Source organism: Balaenoptera acutorostrata, chromosome 4 (assembly GCF_949987535.1).
Source record: "Balaenoptera acutorostrata chromosome 4, mBalAcu1.1, whole genome shotgun sequence".
NCBI classification, from domain to species: Eukaryota; Metazoa; Chordata; class Mammalia; order Artiodactyla; family Balaenopteridae; genus Balaenoptera; species Balaenoptera acutorostrata.
Genome location: NC_080067.1, coordinates 3,360,571 through 3,377,053, shown reverse-complemented (window position 1 = coordinate 3,377,053; position 16,483 = coordinate 3,360,571). Strand labels below are relative to the sequence as shown.

At 40.6% G+C, this 16,483-nt stretch overlaps 1 protein-coding gene across 16 annotated transcripts in view; it reads right to left on the bottom strand.

Moving 5' to 3' along the window:
* THRB (thyroid hormone receptor beta) overlaps nucleotides 1–16,483 on the bottom strand; it is a 386,038-nt gene that overhangs the window by 276,911 nt on the left and 92,644 nt on the right. For 4 of the 16 annotated variants that reach the window (XM_057545136.1, XM_057545133.1, XM_057545135.1 and 1 more), the window contains exon 3: nucleotides 8,510–8,615. The exons of the other annotated variants lie outside the window; for them this stretch is intronic. The gene's annotated coding sequence lies outside the window, so the exon portion shown is untranslated. The remainder of the gene's footprint in view (nucleotides 1–8,509; nucleotides 8,616–16,483) is intronic. 16 annotated transcript variants of the gene reach the window in all.

The following is a 16,483-nucleotide window of genomic DNA, read 5'->3' as shown; positions in this document are numbered from 1 at the left end:
AAGGGCAAGCGCTCCCACGGAGGAAAAATTATCAACTATTGTTAGAATAGTACGTGACTGTTGACATTTCATCTTTTATTGTTATAGCAATGCTTTAAGAAAGAAGTGTAGTTAAGGTTGTCAGAATTTCATTTTACCCCCCTCTTTGAAGCTGTTAAAAATTCACTCTTGCTGAAACTTGCCTTTCAGGTTCTCAGCCAGATTTGTGCTTTGTTTCTACCCCGTGGTTCTCTAATGGAATGCAAGATGGAACACAGGGGCCAGGGTTTTTCTAAGGAACTTTCTACACACTGTTTCCTACCTCAATTCCCTTTTCCTGGCTCCCTCCACTCTCTGCCAAAAGGTGGGTTTTAACAACCAAAACAACCCCAAAGATACATTCAACGGAGAGAGGATTAAAGGCTTTTGGCGGTGTTTCTAAAAATCGCTGCCGCCGTAAGCAATACTCAAGTAGGACTCTGTTCAGCGGCGCTCACTAAAGGGAATCACCGTCTTAGAGTGTCCGTAAGAGACGCAGTTGGGTCTACTGGTACTTTTGTAGCTCTCACTGAATAAAAGGTAACCAATGACAGTTCAAAAATGTCTTCGTAGGTGTACCACAGAGGTGACAATCTGGTGGGAAGGAGGAACTAGAGATACCATCCCCAGGCTGCATCTGTCTACCAAACCCACTGATTTTGTTTATTTATTTATTTAATGTAATACATGTTTTTTTTTTTAAGTCTTTATTGAATTTGTTACAATATTGCTTCTGTTTTATGTTTTGGTTTTTTGGCCTCGTGGCATGTGGGATCTTAGCTCCCTGACCAGGGATCGAACCCGCACCCCTTGCATTGGAAGGCAAAGTCTTCACCACTGGACCGCCGGGGAAGTCCCCCTGATTTTGTTTAGACTGTGTACTCTTGGCACTCAATTCTCCCCATGGCCCGTCTGCCAAGCCATCTCCCGCTGATGACAAAATGCTAGGGGGCAGGGACAGAACTGATGATTTCTCGGTCAGTTACTATGTGCCAGGCAGAATGCTAGGAATTTTATTAATCATAAGACACCAGGAAGATACCAAGAGGCATGAGATGCCCCCTTTACTCTGGCTGAAACCTACTTTAGGTATATATACCTATGCATAAAGGGCTTTAAAATACTCCCAGGCTTGCTTTGCTTATCTTAAACTGAAGCTGCTGTCCAGCAAGACTTATTACGCCGGTCAGCAGATGAAATATCACCATATATAACAGAGTATTTACTCTGGTAGATATGTCGCCAGCTCTCTGATGGATGTGCTGGGTCTTGAGTGTGCTATCTTCCCCCATTACAGTAGTCCCAGAACCTGGGGAAGTGTTATAATTAGCCTTTTATTATTATAAGCATTTCTGCAATAATGTCCATTTGCAAACTTCTTAACAATCAACTCTATTCTGTATGTCTCATAAGAAATCAGATAGTTCAGCACTTGTTAGCTCTGTTTTATGGCCCCGAATCCTCGGGCCTAGAGTTCAAAGAAATCAAGGGTTACGCAGCCAGCTAGGGCTTAAGACCAACACAGCTGCTCTGTTTTCATCCAGCCTCTCAGCCTGGCTGCCCAGCTGCTTCCCAATCCTCTCCCTGAATATATATATAATGTGTATATATATATGTAATGTGTGTATATATATGTGTATATATATATAATGTGTATATATATATATGTAATGTGTGTACATATATGTGTATATATATATAATGTGTATATATATATGTAATGTGTGTATATATATGTATATATATAATGTGTATATATATATGTAATGTGTGTATATATATGTACATATATATATATAATGTGTATATATATGTAATGTGTGTATATATATGTATATATATATATAATGTGTATATATATATGTAATGTGTGTATATATGTATATATATGTAATGTGTGTATATATGTATATATATATGTAATGTGTGTATATATGTATATATATATGTAATGTGTGTATATATGTATATATATATGTAATGTGTGTATATATATGTATATATATATGTAATGTGTGTATATATATATATATATATTATTTTTAAACTCTTGGAATTAAGACCATCCTAGTAAGAATATTGGCCCCGATTCTCCAGTTTTAGCATGAAGAACTAACAGCCTGGGCTCTTGCCAAGCATTGCTGGAATAATTCTGGCAGATCTGAGATAGCCCTGCAGGCCATTTCCCTCAGCTGGTGGAGAAGCAGAGCTGCATCTGCTCAGGGGCCGTTTCACCCAGCCTGTGAAACGGCCCCCGTGGCAGCAAGGAGGGGCGGGGCGTCCCAGCCAGAGTCTAGGTGCGTTGCCCAGCCAGGCAGAGGCAGCAGTGGAGCAAGGCGAGGGGCAGGTGAGCGGGCGGAGCTGCTTGGCCTTGGGAAGCTTCTTTGGAGAGCGATGAAGCCGCTCTCCATGTTATATGTCTGCTATGACATGCGTCATAGACACAGGAAGGTAAAGCCCAGGTGGCTCTGGCTTTCCCGTAGGGAATATTTAGCCACTGCCTTAGAAAATGGGGGGCAAAATACAGTCGAAGGCATGAAGAATAACTAGAGTTCAGCTTTGGAAAAGGTCTTGTGGAGAGATGCCCCTCTCTCCTTGGGGTCAGGCTGTGTTGCCTACCATTCTTGAATAAGGCTGTCCGCCCATATTTGCGGCAATAAAAGGGTTTATTATCCCAAGTCATCATCTCATAACTCCTTACTATGTTTTTTTTTTCTTTTTTTCTTTTTTTTTGGCCGCATGGCTTGCGGGATCTTAGTTCCCCAACCAGGGATTGAACCCGTGCCCCCTGCAGTGGAAGCGCGGAGTCTTAACCACTGGACCGCCAAGGGAGTCCCCCTTCCTGTGTTTTGAAACTGCAACTTCATGGCTTCATAATAAATGTGCAATGATTGCTCAAAATAGTTCATGTTTTAACTATTTTAAATGCTGCTGCTGATATTTCTACCAGTACCAAGAAAGACAATTATCTCAACTTGGAATATATTTATGAACTGGGTATCCCTTTCTGTTCTAATTCCAAACCTAATTTGCTTCTACTATCCTGTTTACTCCTTCTTAAACAGATGGGGTCAGCTGGTCTATCTCCCATTTTCAGAAACAGATACTTCTTCTCCTTGTCCTCTCATTTCCCCCCCAATACATTTGCATCATCTTCATTATCACTATCATCAGCATTACCAACGTTAGTTGAGCACTTTCTATATGCCAGGCTTTAGCCTGAGAATTTTACATGTGCTGATGGGAATTACTGTGACCCCTATGTTACAGATGTGGGGATGGGGACACATAGAGACTAAGTTATTCACACATGAGCAGTCACGCTGGAATTGAGACACATGGTTCCAAAGCCAGACTCCTTACCACAAGGCTCTCGGAACCCTCCTGGTACCCTGCTTGAGTACGTTGCCATTTCCAAAGCACTTTTATGTGCATCTTTTCATTTGATTCTTACAACCACGCATAAGGTTTTATTTAAACTGGGAATCCCCATTTTATTTCTTCCAAGTCTTGGAAAAATATGTAGTATTTTATTTTGTTGAATTATTAAGGGTTTGGCTAATTTGTTTTCCAGATGAAAATTCTAAAATTAATCTAAAGTAACATGATGGATTTCTCCACCTAAAAATGTTAAAGTTATATTCGACTGTAAATCATCCTCGAATAACTCTCTGTGGCTTCTTTTCTCCTGTTATAAAGCAAAGTCCTACATTTTTCAGGGGGATGCACTGAACTCCAGTAGAAACAGGGAGTGTATTTAAATGTCTTAAGTTATAACTGACTGCACTGCAAAATCAAATAGTTTGGGCTTGACACATTTATAGTTATATGAGTAACGTTTGTACTCACACGTCTAGATTTATATATACCAGGCCAAATTCCAGAAAGGATTTTCAGAGGTTTGGAACATGTACTTCTGGAAATTTATATATACCTCTGCTTTCTCTTGATTTGAAAAATAAGTAGTTTATTCTACTTTTTAAAAATATCTTTACTTATATCCACAGAGTTTTAAGAAAGGACATATATGCTAATGCAGCCTAATGAAGATAAATGCCAAATTCCTTATTGAATTACTGTTTCTTTGGATGCTTACTCATTCCTAGTTCTTAAATTCATTGTTCTCAATTTTTGACACATTGTCATTAGAGAAACGTCTGAGTTTTTTCCAGAGAACAACCGGACTGAATTCTGGTTCAGGAATACAAATAAGAGAGACACCACTACTTGAATGTGTACCTTGTTCTTGGAGTGAAATCCTTCAGGCCTGGTATCTTACAGATGACCTTTAGGACATTACAGGGAGGCCCATGGAAGAAAAGATCAGGACCTCCATATCACGCAGAGGCAATGGAAATGTTTGAGAGGATTAAACACCCAAGGTTACTTGAAGAACCAAGCCAGATCCCATGCCTCCTTAGAGTAATTTCTTCTGTACAGAGCCTCAAACACTTGCCATGATAAATGCTCCTTCTTACTGACAGTCAAACAAATATTCCTGCTGAACAATGAGCCCCCCAAAAAAGCATCTTAGGGAAACTCAGGCTTAGTTTCAGCTTCGTGGCCAACAAACATCTGCATAAACAATCTCTGGGGTCACTGGGTGAAGGTTAGTACACAGACAAGGTCATAATACATCCCAGCACTTAACCTAACCAAATGACACAGACCAAGAAAGCTTTTCTGAAAAAAGGCAGTTGCATTTCATCTTCGCATATTCAGACCAAAGAAAATAAATACCTGCTGTTTTAAACCACTGGGTAGTTCTCTGGAATGCAGATGGATCACCAAACTCATGGACAGTAGTAGTGTTTTTCTTAGGGTGGCAGGAAGACCCCATGAAGTGAGGTCCTATAGCCTGCCAAGGGCTTTAAGACCACTGAAGGAACAGAATGATAAAGGAGAGGGATCTGACGTGTCCAAGCATAAATCCAACTTCCATTTTCACTAAAGGTCCTTGTAATTCTTTGGATTGAAGGCCCAAAATGTGAGTTTTGAAACTGAGGGCCCACCCTCTCTTTGGTACTGAAAGGGAGAAAGGAATAAAATATATTTAACTCCCAACTTGGGCCAGGGATTTTACATTTGTCATCTCAGTTTATCCAAAGATGACCATGAATAAATATTTTTTATATTCCTATAATTTGAAGAGGAGAATGAGGCTGAAAGAATTTAAATAGCTCACTGAAAATTACACAGATTGTGTAATTTGGACCCAGATCTATGTGAATCCTTGCTGTCTTCTTGGGATAAAATGGGATTTCCCTGGGGAATTATGGGAAGCGATGGAAGTTTTAACACAGTCCCCCAAAGCACACATTAATGTGCCCACCTAAAGCTTAGCAGTAAGTACGAAGTAAGGCCCTTGTCATGTATGTTCCCTTCCTAAACAAGCACAGAGAGGCTGTTTGTGGAAGGTGAACCTCTGTGCACAAGAATCAATACTTGTGGAGCTGAAGAGACAGAAGGAACTTGACTTGTTCCTAAACTTGGGCTCACAGTCTGGTGGCTTGACTGTCAGCGGTTTCCCTATTTGTTGGTGGAATTGTTCTTATTCCTACCTGTCACCCACCTAGCAGCACAGAACTTTGGGGATGGGTGATACTCCCCTCTACTTTGGACAATATTTCATTCAAGGGCCTTCTGGAGGGATGGTTTATCTACTCTTTTCTTTTTTTTTTTTTTTTTTTGGCCATGCTACGCAGCTTGCAGGATCTTAGCTCCCTGACCAGGGATTGAACCCAGGCTACCGCGGTGAAAGCACCGAGTCCTAACCACTGGACCACCAGGGAATTCCCTATCTACTCTTTTCTTAAGCATTTTCAGGTAAGACATTTTCATAACCCTCCCGGAAATCATTTCTGACTCACTATTATCAGGAAGGGTCCTTCTTTCATTCAAACAGGAAAGAGCATAAGGCAATGAAGCATCCTCAAATAGTACATAGTATCCAGCCAGGCACTTTCTGACCTAGAGGTCACACACTGTAGTGTAAGTGGGTTTGTGTGGATCAGTGCAGAAGAGTGCACTCAACTCCTTCAGAGGCCTTTCATGATTGATATTACTCTTCCCTTAATTCCTAAGTGCCCCCCCCCAGTAGGGAGCCCTCAGTCCAGAGACTGGGTACAAGTGTTCTCTGGTAGTTCCAGGTGTGCATTTAGGCTTTCACTTGGTGTATGGGCTCACTGGGGTAGAGCAGAAAGAAGCTGGAACTCTCTGGTGATTCATTTCTCGTAAAGATGTCCCATGTGCCGTGAAGTTCATCACACAGCTGATTTCCAGCAAGATGTTCACTGACCATCAGTGAGGAGGCTATTTCAAAAACTCATTCCAGGATAGCCACATCCAAAGAATGAAGTTGGACCCCTTCCTCACACCGTATAGAAAAATGAACTCAAAGTGAATTACAGACCTAAATGGAAAAGCTAAAACTGTAAAACTCTTTGAAGAAAGTATAGGAGAAAATTTTTTATTACCTGGGGGGTATGCAAAACCTTTTTGGATAGAACACCAAAGGCCCAAGCAACAGAGCAAAACTAAATTGACTTCAACAAAATGAAAAACTTTTGTGCTTCAGTGGTGACCTTCAAGAAAGTGAAAAGATAAGCCAAATATTTGCAGATCATAGTTCTTATAAGGAATTTGTATCTAGACTACATAAAGAACTTTTACAACTCAATAATGAGAAAACAAGTAACTCAATTAGAAAATGGGCAAAGGACCTAAACAGACATTTCTTCAAAGATATACAAATGGACAATAAGCCCATGAAAAGACGCTCAACATCATTAGCCATGAGGGAAACACAAACCAAAATTACAAAGAGATACCATTTCACACCCATTTCCTAATGATGTGTGTTTGAACTGTGTATGCAGAAACTGGCCATTCTTGGCTATCATCAAAAGTGTCAGAGAGGATGTGGAGAAGCTGGAACCCTCATGCACTGCTGATGGGAACGGAAAATGGTGCAGCTGCTTTGGAAAACAGTTTAACAGTTCCTTAAAAGTTAAACATAAAGTTACCGTAAAACCCAGTACTTTCTACTCCTAAATATATACCCAAGAGAAATGAAAACATATGTGCATGTAAAAACGTGTACAGAAAGGTTTGTAGCAGCATTATTCATAATAGCCAAAATATAGAACAACCCAAATATCCACAAAATGGTGAATGGATAAAAAAGATGTGGTGTATCCGTGCAATGGAATATTATTCGGCAATAAAAAGGAGTGAGATAATGATACATGGTATAATTTTTTTTGACTTTTTTTTAAACATCTTTATTGGAGCATAATTGCTTTACAATGGTGTGTTAGTTTCTGCTTTATAACAAAATTGAATCAGCTATACGTATACATATATCCCCATATCTCCTCCCTCTTGCGTCTCCCTCCCACCCTCCCTATCCCACACCTCTAGGTGGTCACAAAGCACCGATCTGATCTCCCTGTGCTATGCGGCTGCTTCCCACTAGCTATCTATTTGACATTTGGTAGTGTATATATGTCCATGCCACTCTCTCACTTCGTCCCAGCTTACCCTTCCCCCTCCCTGTGCCCTCAAGTCCATTCTCTACGTCTGTGTCTTTATTCCTGTCCTGCCCCTAGGTTCTTCAGAACCAATTTTTTTGTTTGTTTTAGATTCCATATATATGTGTTAGCATATGGTATTTGTTTTTCTCTTTCTGACTTACTTCATTCTGTATGACAGACTCTAGGTCCATCCACCTCACTACAAATGACTCAATTTCATTCCTTTTTATGGCTGAGTAATATTCCATTGTATATATGTGCCACATCTTCTTTATCCATTCATCTGTTGTACATGGTATAATTTGTATGACTCTTGTAAGCATTATGCTAAATGAAAGAAGTCAGTCACAAAAGGCCACATATTATATGATTCCGTTTATGTGAAATGTCCAGAATAGGCAAATCTACAGAGACAGAAAGCAGGTTAGTGGTTGCCTAACCAATGGTTGGGGTGGAGGTGGGGAAGAAATGAGGAGTGACTGCTAATGGATTTTTCTGGGGTGGGGAATGATGGAAATGTAAAACTGACTGACGTGATGGTGGTACAACTCTGTGAATATATTAAAAGCCATTGAATTGTACACTTTAAATGGGTGAATAGTATAGTATGTGATTATATCTCAATAAGGCTGTTCATTATATATATTATATTGTTTCATATATATTTAATTATACATTTAATTATATACTTAATATATTTAATTATATATTTTAAAAACTCCTCATTCTAGACCTTGGTTCTCAGCTCCTTAAAGTCACCGGAGGGGGAACTTCTCAAATCCCAACGCCCGGACTACACGCTGGACCAATTACATCAGAATCTCTGTGGGCAGGACCCAGAGACCTTTAAGATCACCGCACAGAAGAGACCAACACGTATGAGAAGAAGCTGAGTGGGTGACCTCCCCTCCTGGAGGTCACAGAGGAGAAACATTACGCTCCCACGGGGTGGATACCTGAACTTCTGATTTCTTCTCACTTCACAAGTAGCCGTATGTTTCGGCTTCCAGGGCTCTTACTTTGGAATCTTTGTAAAGTAGTAGCTCAAAAGGTTTATTCATTCTGAAATAAAACGCATGGGACCACACCATTTACCTGATTACTTGAGGAGTTTTACTTTAGTTCTTTTCATCTAAAATCCCACACTTTCAAAACTATTCATTTACTGTGGGAACGATTCAATGCATAGGATACAAGGGACCCAAAAACGGAAGCTGGGACTATTGCTTTGCTGGTTATCAATACCAGATAGAAAAGGTTGTTGAGTGACCACTGCATTCCCTTTAAAGATTGACCAATTCTTTCTTTCCTGTTTTTAAGCATGGTTGTGAATCAAAACACCAGTTTATGTGATTTAAAGAAAAAAAAAAGATGACACGCCTTCCCATCTCTAAGTCAGAAGTCAGGGCAGCAATTAGAACATAGAGGCGGTCACTTAAATTCAGTTTTACGAAGGGAAAAGACTAAATACTTAAAAACGTTCAGATATTGTTAATATAATTAGAAGTCAGCTACTATCAAGTTTTAAGTAAATAGAATAAAACTTTGTGGACTGAGGGCAAAAAGACAGCCTTTTGGAAGTTTATGAACACGGCATTTGTAAAAGAAAAAAGAAGTGTTTGAGGATTGGTTTGGCATTTTCAGTGCTTCGAACTAACACACTCTGGAGTGCCCCATCAGAGCCATTTATTATTGGGGATATAATATATCAATTGGCTGTTTAGTTGCTTAAAGACCTCCTCCAAGCTTCTGAAAGCAGACACCTAATGTCAAACCACATCCAGCACATCCACATCCATCCACCTAGAAGCACTTCCCTCTGTCTCTTTTGCTCTTTCATCTCTGGCATGCGATAATGAATAACCAAGAAAGCATATTTCCTTGCAATCACAGAGTCAATTTTATCAGTGCTAACGTGTACAGTCAAGCCGGCCCCACGTGAACGTGCATTTTAGCGCATGCAGCAAGCCGCTTTCACATAGAATTGACCTCTTCCCATCCAAGGTGGCTGTTCTAGCCTCAAAGGGGAGAGAAGCTCACTTGGTCAGAGCAAAGCTGCTGCTGGTGGAAAAGAAGCCTCCTCTCCAGTCTGTCAAGGGTCCTCTACATTGTACTACAGCTGATTACACGGCTCCAGTGAGAATGATGTTGGGGGGAGAGACTGAAAATACTTAGTGGTAAATATCAGTAATTAACTCTTTTTTTTTTTTTTTAAAAATGGGATTGAGCTAGGACAAGGAGGAATGGAAGAAGGAAAATGTAGACAATCAAAAACTCAGATCAGGGGCTTCCCTGGTGGCGCAGTGATTGAGAATCTGCCTGCTAATGCAGGGGACACGGGTTCGAGCCCTGGTCTGGGAAGATCCCACATGCCGCGGAGCAGCTGGGCCCGTGAGCCACAATTGCTGAGCCTGCGCGTCTGGAGCCTGTACCCCGCGACGGGAGGGGCCGCGATAGAGAAAGGCACGCGCACCGCGATGAAGAGCGGTCCCCGCACCGCGATGAAGAGTGGCCCCCGCTTGCCGCAACTGGAGAAAGCCCTCGCACGAACCGAAGACCCAACACAGCCAAAAATAAATAAATAAATAAATAAATAAATAAGAAAATCCTTTAAAAAAAAAAAAAAAAAAAAAAAAAACTCAGATCAGGACCCCGTGAACACAAAGGGTTAAATGTATTTCATTAACTATGAAGCCAAAGCCACATAATAACAACGCAGTATAAACTTCAGGGTACAAAAAATCAGAAATTGTATTAAAATCAGTTATCACAATTTTATCATTAAAGTTCTACGAGTCAGAGTTCTAAATTTTAACATGACCATGCAAGAACAATTATTTTTCAGCGTACTAAGCAGCTAGATTGTTCCTGTGAGCAGAGTAATGTGCATTATGAAATTAAACATGTACCCACTTTCAGCCGAGGTCACTGAAGAAACAAGACAGTTTTTGGCTCATTCTGTTACTATATATGTTACTGATGTTGATGAAGTCACCCCAAGTTATTCAGCATTGCGTCCTCTCTATAGAAAATAAATTCTTATCTTTCAAAAAAAAAACTCAGATCATAACACTATTACATGTAAAATAAATAAACAACAAGGACCTACTGTATAGCACAGGGAACTATACTCAATATCTTATTATAACCTATAATGGAAAAGAATCCTAAAAAGAATATATATATATCTGAATTACTTTGCTGTACACCTGAAACATCGTAAATCGACTCTACTTCCATAAAAATATTTTTTAATTTTTAAAAAATTTAGAAAAACAAACACCCCCCACAAAAACTCAGATCACTGAAAAGAACCAAAAAAATCCACGTTTATATTTTTGCCAATATTTTACTCTCCCAGTCTACCCAAATGATACAATGGTGGCAAAGGTGGCAAATTTGAGGTCATGACACCTTTTTTCGGCTGGTAGACACACTGGCCAGAAATGTATTACTGAAAGGCAGGACCAGAGACATGATTTGTCTGGTCCAGAGCAAAATGAAAATGCAGGGCCCTTGTTCAAAAATTAGTAAGGCTTTCAAGACAGTGAGAGTAAAGCTCTGGACCAGACACAGAGCCCTGCAGAGTGCGGGCCCAGCATCACTGCCCGGGTTGCAGCCCATGAAGCCAGTCCTGCCAAAAGGTAAGAAAGAAGGGAGGCGGGGGTCTGCCTAACCATCCCTGGATCTGTTGTCTGCGTGCCGGTTTAGCTTCTCTTGGCTAAACGCACAGCTTTGCAATGGCCTGTGTCACTTTCTCATTTATGGAAACCAACACCCAAACTCAATGACTTATCTAAGGTCATGAGCTGAACGAGCCAGAACTAAATCCCAGGTACCCTAACTCCTACAGGGTCACTCTCTTCCCTACATCATGCTACTGGTCTCCAGTTTAAATGTGCATCATCAGGAAATAGTAACTACAAAAAAAGGGGTGGGGAGGGAAGGACATTACCTCATCAGAACTTCCTTTTCAACTCTTCTGTGCAAAGAATAAAGTCAGTTTTCAAAATCGGTTTCAAATTCCTTTTCTGAATCAATGCTTTCAAGTCCTAGAGTCAAGACATCATAGGACAGCTCCGAACATTGAAGCAATTAGCTTTGCCGAGAGCTCACTGGGGCCCTTGCAGTTAGCAATTGGAGACCGAGGTGGTTATTAGTGGGTGGTTATGAGGCAACACGTTAGGAAACTAATCAGTGTTCCTGTACAAATATTTAAAATAATTCTGAGATACTTTGAACTTTAACACAGAGCTAGCCAGATGCATTTGTAATCTGAACCCAAGGTTCTAATAAGTTACTGCCTTTTGGATGTCCTTCAATGTCAGGGACATTTTTAGAAAGATCAGCACTTGAGTGGAAACAAAGATTGACATTTTCAACATAAACATGAGACCTGGACTTTTTTTTTTATACAAAACAGAATGCCTGTGTCTTCCTCACTCAGGTGTATGTGTAAATTTAGTATATCAAAATATCTGGTGCAAGGACATGGTCATTGAAAGATACTGCACAAATCAACTATAAACGGAGCTTTAGAGCTTATGAAAAAAAGAGTTCAAGGTAGGGTGCAATCAAAAAAGAAAACACCCTTCAGAGAGGCAAAAAATAGCTGCTAACCCCCTTCGACAAGGCACAAGTTTTAGGGTCAGATAGACCTCCGGTTCAAATTCCCAGCTTCACTTATATTTTATTTTTTTGGAGCCTTGGCTAATTCATCTGCAAAATGGGGTTGATACATTCAGCCAAACAGCTGAATCAGATGCTTTCTGTATGTCTCAGTATCTCTGACATCTATGATTCACACACCTTTAATTATATCTTATTGAGCTGTCCCTCAGAATTTTCACTGGGGGTTAAAATTAGCTTTGCATGTCTGCTTTCCATAACTTTATGGTCTGTAGGTAGCAAAAACGAAAAACAAAATATCTTCTGGCTTGGATAAATTTTGGCATAATTATAGGTCTGGTGTTTGGAAAATGAGGGCCAGAGGAAAATGGTACAGAGACGTGAGTAACCCAAAGTGTCTGAGACTACAGCACTTACATCTCATTAACTACCAATTACCGTATTCATAATTTAACACAAAAAGGAAAAACACAAATGGGGTTTAAAAGAAAATCCCTTTTATCTAGACTTCAGTTTATACTTGGCTTCCAAAGGCAGGATTAATGCAATAGGTTAAGAAAGGGGGTAGTTAGATTGAGCAATAAAAACACTTTTTTTTTGATAACATGTGAGGCTATAAAAATGGCTTGGCTGAATCTATTAGCCAAAGATAAATAATACCCTGCAGGAGGAAAAGAAATAGCTTTTTCTGGATCATAAGGTCTGGTATGTTTTTCAAGACCTTGCTTTCACTGAAAATGTAACATCCACTTAAAGAGACATTTTTGAAATTCGTGATTTCATAACATCTTTTGCATTGGAAATCTCGTCTCTGTTCCGGCAAGACCATGGTCGAGACTTTTGTCAAAACATGGGAAGAAAAATGGTTCTTAGTTATTTTTATTTCTTTATTAATCTTACTATTATCACGATGGCTATTTTTCTTCTAGTTATTACCATCACCACTAGTAATGCTGTTACTACTGCATCCACGTCTGCATTTCTTTTTTTTTTTAATTTTTAAAAAATGTTTATTGGAGTATAGCTGCTTTACAGTATTGTGTTAGTTTCTACTGTACAGCAAAGGGAATCAGCTCTACAAATACATACATCCCCTCTCTTTTGGATTTCCTTCCCATTTAGGTCACCACAGAGCACTGAGTAGAGCTCCCTGTGCTATACAGCAGGTTCTCATGAGTTATCTATTTTATACATAGTATCAATAGCGTCTATGTGTCACTCTCAATCCACATCTGCATTTCTAAATGGCATCTGATAGAAATTCTAGTGACTGACATTCTATTGTTCAGCCCGAGTCCCTGACTGGCTTGACCTCGGTGCACCCCAGGGCCAGCAGCTTCAATATCACTTGGAAGCTTATTACAAATTCATATTCCTGGGCCCCGCCCCAGGCCTATGGAATCTGAAGCTCTGGGGTTGGGGGCCAGGAATATGTATCTTGACAAGATTCTGATGCTCGAAGTTGGGAAGCTCTGGTCAACACAGAAAGCGACCCAGGTGCCAGACAACAAAGGAAGGAGGGATGGGAGAGAACTGAGGATGGACACCTGGGGCCGCCACCTGCAGGCTTGACCTTGTCTGCCTCAGGGCAGGCTGCCAGAGCCAAGGAGAAAGCAAAGGCTGGGGCAGGCTTTCAGAATGTGGTTACCAAGGCTCCGGCCTTCAGCTCCAGGCCTCTGGGAAGAGAGGCACCCCCAGAACTGTCCCTAGATGCTGTTCATCTCTTTTGCCTGCTGAATATTGAAAATGACAAGACTCCTTATTTTTCATGACTGCAGGTTCGTCTGACCAAATCAGTTACAGTGTCTGAATTAGTATTTCTTAAGGTGTGAGGTCTATGTATTTCAGTCTCCTTGATCCTCAGTCCCACCGAATCAAAATCCCTGAGGGTTGCAACAAGCTCTCAAATGTCAACAATGCAGTGTCAAGTTTGGGAAATGTTCTACATTTTCGGCCTGACCTGACACTTAGTTTGGGGTGAGGTTTCAAGATCTATTCTCTAACCTACGTTCTGCCAGCCCTTCCATCCATCCTTCCTCCCTTCCTTCCTTCCTTCCTTCCTTCATCCCTCCCTCCCTGCCTTCCTTCCTTCCTTCCTTCCTCCATCCCTCCCTCCCTCCCTTCCTTCCTTCCTTCCTCCATCCCTCCCTCCCTCCCTTCCTTCCTTCCTTCATCCCTCCCTCCCTCCCTTCCTTCCTTCCTTCATCCCTCCCTCCCTCCCTCCTTTCCTTCCTTCCTTCATCCCTCACTCGCTCCCTTCCTTCCTTCCTTCCTTCATCCCTCACTCCCTCCCTTCCTTCCTTCCTCCATCCCTCCCTCCCTCCCTCCCTTCCTTCCTTCCTCCATCCCTCCCTCCCTCCCTTCCTTCCTTCCTTCATCCCTCCCTCCCTTCCTTCCTTCCTTCATCCCTCCCTCCCTCCTTTCCTTCCTTCCTTCCTTCATCTCTCACTCCCTCCCTTCCTTCCTTCCTTCATCCCTCACTCCCTCCCTTCCTTCCTTCCTCCATCCCTCCCTTCCTCCCTTCCTTCCTTCCTTCCTCCATCCCTCCCTCCCTCCCTCCCTTCCTTCCTTCCTCCATCCCTCCCTCCCTCCCTTCCTTCTTTCCTTCCTTCCTTTCTGTAATAACATGTTTCCTCAAAAACACAAATATACACACACACAAAAAAAGAAAAATTAACTGTACTCCTATCACCCATTTTGATAAATATAATTATATAAAATAACATTAAACAAAATTGGGATATAAAATAATAGTCCATGAAAAGATATTATAATATATGTAACTAATCACCTATTATTAAACATCTAGAAGCTGTTGTCCAGATTTTCCCCTCTACAAATAATACAATAAGCAACTCTGTGAAAAAAAAAACAAAACACCTTTGTTTCTAATGGCCAATTCTTAGAACTGAAATTTCTGGTTCAAAAATTATGTCTTCTCTTGAAGTGTTTGACAAGCATTGCCAAATTGCTCCTGGATAGAGAGGACCAGTTAAGAACTACATTAGGCTGTAAATTGGTAAAGCCATGTTGAAGAAAATTTAGCAATATGGAAATGGAAAACTGACTATGTGCACGCTTTTACATCTGGAAATTCCACGTCATGGCGTACAACCTAATGTGACTCTTGTTTAAGGGAATATTCATAATAGTAAAAGCTGGGAATACTCTAAGTATCCATCAATACAGGAACAAAGAGATAAAAATAACAGAGCAGGTAAAACATATGAACTAGATTACATCAACAGAGATCTCTCTCAAAAACAAAATGACATAATACTGAGTGAACAAATCTTGATAAAAGCATACATACAGAATGAAGTTATTTATGTAAAATAAAAAAGAATCACAAAAAGACACTGCTGTGTTTAAACACATAGGGGAAGTACAAAACCTCGTGCAGAAAGGGTACACCAACCTCAACACAGTGGTTGATCTCTGGAAAAGAACACTGGGGAAGAGGTGTAGGGATTTTACCTGGATCTATAATAGTTTATTTTATTAATAAACAGGTTTGAAGCAAACAAGGTAAAATGTTAACATTTGTCAAATCTGGGGCACAGTTCTCAAAGGGGGGTCTGAGGACCTCTGGCGGCCCCAAGTCTACTGCAGGATGTCCCTGAGGTCAAAATAATTTTCATAATGATACTAAGACGTGATTTGTCTCTTCCGCTGTGTTGACATTTGCACTGATGGTGCACAGTCAATGCTGGGTAAAACTGTGGTGACAGCACAAACCAGGTGAGTAGGGGTCTGCATTCTTCACAACATGCACTTGCAGAAACACCAGACGAAACGAGACAAGATGGTTCACTCAAACATGTCCTTGTTGAAGCAGTAACATTTATTTTAATTAAATCCCAACACTTGAATGCTTTTAAAATAATACCGAGTGACAAAATAGCAAGTATGCCTATAGCATTTCTGTTCCATGTATGATAGCTGTCTCTGGGAAAAGCACTTGTGTGATGGTCTGAATGGTGAACTGAACTACCTGCTTTCTCCATAGAACATCATTTTTCTTGAAAGGATGAGCGAGAGACCAATCGTGTTTATTCAGACTTGGGTGAAGAGCCTGTCGCTTCAGAGAAAACAACTGGCAGTGGTTGCTGCCCATGACCAAATTAGAGCTGGCAAATGAAAATTAGAATTTTTGAAAACTCATATCTACCACTGTGGGCTTGGCAGATGCCTAATCGTTAAAGACTTTTCTGAGAGCAGTGGAGGTGTAATAACAGAATCTTAAATATTGTATAATGAAATGTGTCCAGGGACTTCCCCGGTGGCCCAGTAGATAAGAA